Genomic DNA, 6959 nt, shown 5'->3' with positions numbered 1-6959 from the left:
GCAGGAAAGCCTTTGAATGTGTTGGAGTTTGATAAATATGCTGCAGTGGTGAGCAGGAAGAAATAGTCTGGTAAAATTGTTGAAGGGATAAGAATGTCCCAGATTCAGTCCCCAGTGTCTTCATGCAGGGCTGAGAGAGACACCTGGACAGAGTCGTACCTAGGCTTCCTTGTTCCCTTGGCTGCATCTTACGATAAATATAATAATAATAATAATCCCCAGCAGCACCCTCAGGTAGGGCTAGGAGAGACCCCTGATACCCTGGAGAGCAGCTGCCAATTACTGTAGACAATTGCTACCTGCTTTCCTATGTTTTTTAGTTCTAAATGAACCTTTGCAGCCTTGAGAAGCAAAAAAAAGATCAGCTTGGCTGAAATTTGCAACTGATTGAATCAGTGGAACATCCTGGAAAGCAAGGAAAGGGCCAGTAGGGGCTGGAGCAAGCCAGCTGCAAAAGCAAAGGAGCCCCATGGAATGCAGGCTGGTGCGAGGAAAGCGGAGCCTCTTTGCCCGCCCTTTCCGCCAGGCTGGGTCAGGAGAAACCACAGCTAGAAAGCGGCACTGTGTCCTCGGGAACAAGTTCCCAGAAATATACTCGGAAATTACAGGGGGCTGCAGTGCAAGTAGGGAGCTTCCAAGACCAGCAGGAAAGATCTATATCTGCTTGAGAGGTGGTTATGCCAGAAACGCATGCATACACACAGGCAGGTCTATATGCCAAAAGAGCAGAACCCAGCCTCTAAGACCTGTGATCAGATTGCCCCATTTAATCAAGCCATCGCTTTATCACTGTCAGTGGCCAGTACTGAATAAAAGAAACTTTGCACAAATATGTCAAATACCAAACGAAACAACAAAGAGAAGCCTAGCAATCAAATTACTAGTGGCTGCATTGTGCTATAAAACGCCAGGCACAGAGAACAAAATTATAAGCTTGCTAAATTTAGTCCCAGAATGCCGAGCTATCCTGGAAGTCAGAGTATACCTTTTGGGCATGGCATTCTTTGAGAGTTTCTCTCCTCTGCCACTTACACACCTAGAATCAGGCCCATGCAGAGCGGAGGACAGCCGGGTACACTTGTCCCTGGCTCCAGAGGGCCAAACTATGGGGGTGCTGGACACCAGCAGCCTGTTGGACTTGCGCTGTCATGCCAAGAACAAGACTCCCTCCCTGGGCCCCAGACAAGCTCTGCAGGGGCTTGCTTAGAACTCAAGATGCAACAAAACCAAGGTGGGAACCGCAAGAAATGTGGGGTGCAGTTGGATTGTTTGCTGACACTGCATTAATGTGCATAAAGCGGGGGGGGGGCAGGGGGCCTTCAGGGGTGTGACAGGCAAGAGGTTGTTCTGTTGGGGCAGCCCATTTCTGCAAAGATACAAGTATAAGAGTATATACAGTGGTACCTCGGGTTACAGACGCTTCAGGTTACAGACTCCGCTAACCCAGAAATAGTGCTTCAGGTTAAGAACTTTGCTTTAGGATGAGAACAGAAATCGTGCTCTGGCAACGCAGCAGCAGCAGCAGGCCTCATTAGCTAAAGTGGTGCTTCAGGTTAAGAACAGTTTCAGGTTAAGAACGGACCTCCGGAATGAATTAAGTACTTAACCCGAGGTACCACTGTACTTGTAGGTCCTATGTGGATTTGCTGTCTGGTCTTCACACTTTTTTGGGACACACACACACACACACACACACACACACACACACACACACCCCTCTGCCCAAACCACATCACCCAATGGACAATGAAACTATGGATCCCAGGCGTGAAAGGAATTGTCCTTCCTCTGCAACCGGCTACATTGGTGCCTTGATTCCTGAGGAAAAGACCGTGAGGAAGTCATGCCAGGTTTATTCTGGGTCAGCTGTCATGGCCTGACCCAGACATTCCCACAATTTGGAATTTGGTAGGGGCCCTAAGAGGTCCCCAGCTCCCCACCATCACCACAAAATACCAATTTGCAAAGTTCCCTGAGGAGACAAAACAGGATGCTAAACAAGTTTTGCACCAATAATGCAGATAAACCCAGAGAGTTGTATTTGGTGTTGGTCATACTCGGAGTAAGCCCACCTTCAAATATATAAAGAGCTGTCACATGGAAGATGGAGCAGGCTTGTTTTCTCTTCCTCCAGAGGGGAGGACAAATTACAAGAAAGCATTCAAATTACACAAAAAGAGATTCTGACTAAACATTAGGATGAACCTTCTGAGGGTAGCAGCCATTGGACAGTGGAATGGACTCCCTTGGTGGACTGTCCTTCATTGGAGGTTTTAAAGTAGAAGTTGGATTGCCATCTGTCTGGGATTCTCTAGTCATGATTCCTGCATTTCTGGGGGTTGGACTAGATGACCCTTGGCTCCCTTCCAACCCTACGATTCCTTGATTCTATGAAATTGTTAATTGTTAGAATTTATGTGCAGTGATATCATTACGATTATATGAACTGTTATTGTAGACAATGTATTTTCCGTGAAGTGCTTTGAGCAGAAATGTATATGTGGAAAACCAGGCATATAAACAAATTGTCTGTGATTAACTCACAACCCCCACAAAAGGTCTTTAAAAAACTGATGTATGCACACAAACTAAAGTATCTTAGTTTCTTGAAAACATTCTAAGGGAATGCAATTTTGAGGGTGGTATTCTTTCTCCGCATTTGCCCTGTCTCAGTTTGAGGCAATAAGGAATTTAATCTTCTTGGCGCATTCTGAAGGGAACTAATCTTCAAATATCTGAAGGAAGAGGGGTTCCTGTGAGTGGGCCAGCTGAATGGGGAAAGAACCAGAGGAACAGCAGCCGTAGAGATGGCTTAATTTCCACCACCGCTACTCCCAGTATGGAGAGGTTTCTGAAACATTTAACGAACACCATCAAATGAGGAACAGGCGTTCTGGGGGAGAGAGCGAGGGAGCAGAGCATTCTATGTAGACAGAGCCTGTGTAATCCCTTGTTTACCAGTTTGAATTCCATCTCTATCTCACTGCCTCCAAGGCAAGGTTACATAATATAGGGGGAAAGGAGGGCATCCCTGTGGGGTAACAAGCAGTATGTAAGCCTTGTTAAATAAATAGATATACAGTGGTACCTCGGGTTAAGAACTTAATTCGTTCTGGAGGTCCGTTCTTAACCTGAAACTGTTCTTAACCTGAGGTACCACTTTAGCTAATGGGGCCTCCTGCTGCTGCTGCACCACCGCTGCACGATTTCTGTTCTCATCCTGAAGCAAAGTTCTTAACTTGAGGTACTATTTCTGGGTTAGCGGAGTCTGTAACCTGAAGCGTCTGTATCCTGAGGTACCATTAATATCTGTGGAGATGGAAGGGAATGAACCACAATGGTTATTGAAAACAAAGCTGGTTCTTTGTGCATGGTCTTGATCCAGCCTAAATTACTCTCGGGAGACGCATCCTTTTTAATATATGTCCAAAGTGGGGACTTGGATGGCTCTGCAAAATCACACACAAGCGTCCCAGAGCTGCCGCACTGAGCAAGACTTGCCCCCTCAAGCAAGGCAGAGAACTTAAATCTCTTCACATGCCAGGTCCACTTGGGCCATGTGCTGGAGGAGGAGGCCCCATACTTTGGGTCTATGGATATGTTGCATCTTCTGAATAAGGCCGAGGTTTGCTGAAAGTGACGTTTAGCATGACAAGTGCTGCAATGGGGAAAAGAAACTCTGCATCATGCATAATTTTATGAACAAGGGTTTGACCTGGAGGTCAGATCTTGCAGGTGTCCTCCTGATTCTTCCCTTGTACCAAATTCTGCACACTTTGGTGTGTTACACAGCACAGGGCGTGTGTTTGCTGTGGGGGAAAAAAAGAGAGAAATTGGGTTCACATTACATCCGAAGCAGTGGCTGTGGTCACACTGTTTCCCCTTTGGCTTCCTCACAGTCCTCTGTTGCCCATTACTAGTTTGCTTCAGCTGTGGATGACCACTGTGGGAGAGGCACCTGCACTTGATGTTTCTTCCAAGTCAGAGGTGAGGTTTGTGCCTTGACTTCACTTGTAACATGAGCAGTCTGTTTACAGAAGATCCTCTTCATGTCATTAAGAAAAATCTCTCTTTCTGTGCTAAGAGTGCCCATTTCTTTTCCTCTTTGTGTAAATGAAATGGAGAAAAAACTGCAGAAAGCTGTGGTTGAAGACATGTAAGTGTGAAGGAATCAGGTTAAAAGTACTTTCTTTCCCTGTTCTAGAAAACACCTATATGTACATTTCAGCAAAGCCTCAAACAAGCAAAAATGTGAGCCTGCAAGATTCCAGAATACTGGGGCAGAGCCAGCTGTGGTAGAATGATAGAACAGTAAAGTTGGAAGGGACCCTAAGAGTCATCCAGTCCCCCCCCTGCAATGCAGGAATCCTGCTCACAGTCATCCCTGGGTGGGCTTGAACCACCAACCTTCTTAACAGCCAGACCCAATGACCCATTGTGCCACAGCAGATGAGCACCTTTTTGACTATGGTCTGTGGGATCACCAACCAATCCCCACTTCTCACAACCCCAGAGTAGCTGTGCAACTGTTTTAAAAAAATAAGTGTAGCTAGGGTAAGGAGAGGGATAAATGTATGTGCATGTATATTTATATTTATATATGCCATTTAAGAACAACATAGCAGTCAACCAGCCCGAACGGATAGGAGAAGGGGAACCCTGATTCTTGATCCAGTATTGAGCTTGCTGGCCTGTGCATGTGCAAGGCAAGTTGGGAAGCCAGGTTCATGCTGAGGTTGAGGAATCCGCTGTGACCACAGTGAAGAATGCAATATTTATCTTCATCCTGTATTTGTTTTCAGAGTTTCAGCCTCCAGCAGGGTTATGTAAAAGCAAAGCCCTACATTCTCCAATGCAAGCATGACCCAAATTCAAGTTTCAAGATCCTGGGACACAGCACAGACATTTTCAGCAGCTTGGGGGGGAAATGCTATAAACGAACGTTTTGAAGGGAGCCCTCAATACAGTAAGGTCAGTGTTTGTTCACAGGCTAAAGCATCCAGGGCCCTTTTCACAGCTCTCGTATTCAGCTTCCCAGCAAGTGTAAATATCATTTCTATGAAAAAGGGCAGTCATTACGCTGCAGGATTTGTTCAAGGCAAGGAGAAGATTTAGGACGGGGATATTTGGGGTGGGTCAAAACAGATTGAATCTCACCCACAAATTAGTGACAGTCTCATAGAAGCAAGACTCAAGTTGTGCAATTAAAGTGGATTTGGCGCTCTTGGGCAACAAAACCACTTCTAAAAACAAGCAGACTTTATTGGGGGGGGGATAAGGAAAATGATGGGGAAATGCCAGGAAAATGTGGGATAACAGTTGCTTGATGCAACGTTGTAGAAATGGGTTGCCCGGAAGTGACGCGAATCTGGATTATACCAGTGTTCCGAAGCATTAAATATTAGAAACTTATCCAGTGCTTCTGAATGAGCAGCCCTGCTCTGAATTTTACATCTGCTTTCACCCTGAAGTATCTCTTGCAGGGAATGCCTTACTCCTGCTCTGGCCTCTGCAGCCTCCATGGAAATCAGGCCAATCTGGGCATTGCCCCCCTGCTGTGCCTCTGGAGAGCCAGGCCGGAATGCAATCCCTGGACTTTTTGTACTGAAACACAGAAATTCCTTCTCTCCATGGAAAAACCCAAGGAGGATGAGTGCTCCTGCCAAGTGCAAGGTGGGCTATGGCAGAGCAGAATGCAGAAGTCAGCCACTGTCTCAGTGGCCCTCGGAGCTCAATGATTTTGGGGAACCTGACTGTTTTGTGGCGTCTCCCTTGAGGGCAATGTTGACTCAGGAGTTCAGGGACCTTCTCAAAAGCATCCCAGGGAATCCTGGAACTTGCCTACTGAGTTCTGGAACCTCAACACTGTTCCTGGGCTGCAAGTTCACCAGATGACTCTTGCTGTGCCCTCTGATGCTCACCTAGGGGAATTCATGATACAGGGTACTTAAGAGGATGACTTGTGAGATCTTGCCCCAGCCCCTAGAAACCATTAGCCAAGGCCCTGACATGGATGCCAGAGTCTAAGGAGCTGAAGGAAAAAGATAACTTCTGGGTGACAGGACTCTCCTTGTGCAATTTCCTGCCCTCGGAGACCACCTAGGCATCTCATTCTTTCTTAGAGAGCAGGTTAAAAAGTCAGTCCAGATCCTTGCAGGAATCTATTTCTTGGATAATTCAGCATTTGACATATGAAGGTGCTGGTAATCTTCCCACAACCACCTTGCTCTGAAAGTTCCAGCCAAGGTCCAGTTTCCCTTCCACACCTGTGACCTCCAGAGAGATGGTGACTGTTTTGTCATTTCCTTGGAGATTGACACATACCACAGAGCCAAAATGAATTGGTGGGTATGCCTGCGTGTGCAGCAGGGTCAGGCCCTGAGAGCCTGATAGGGCATAGTCAAGATTGATTGTATGTGGAATCACAGCAGGCCAAGCAAAGCACAGTCCCTCAGGACCCTGGACAGGTCCCAGTGGGAGGGGCTGGCTGGAACTTATGAAGGAGAAGTGATGTCTCAGCAGCATTCAGAGGCCTTTCGAAGGCTGGCTGGCTGGTTGGGAACTGCTGCTAACCTCTGATTAGCTGTTTACATTGCCCAGTTCTACAGTTGCTGGCTCCAATCGCAGAATCATAGAATTGTAAGGTTGGAAGTGATGACCCCAAGGGCACATCTAGTTCAACTCTCTGCAATGATAACTCTTCTTTATCACAGCTAAAGAATACATGACAGATGGTCACCCATCCTAAGGGTCTGTCCCACTGTTGAAAGTTCTTTCTAATGTATAGTTGAGATCTCCTTTCTTGTAATTTGAATCCATTGTTTCGGGTCTTACCCTCTGGAGGAGCAGAAAGCAATTCTGCTCCATCCTTATCTCCATTTTTTTTAAAAAAAGTTTTTATTAAGTTTTTTTGTGTGTGCTACAAAGCAAACATATAAAGGGAAAGGTACATCTATTGT

The sequence above is a fragment of the Podarcis liolepis genome, assembly GCF_965112155.1.
Source record: "Podarcis liolepis genome assembly, chromosome: 7".
Lineage (NCBI taxonomy): Eukaryota > Metazoa > Chordata > Lepidosauria > Squamata > Lacertidae > Podarcis > Podarcis liolepis.
This window is presented reverse-complemented; position numbering follows the sequence as displayed.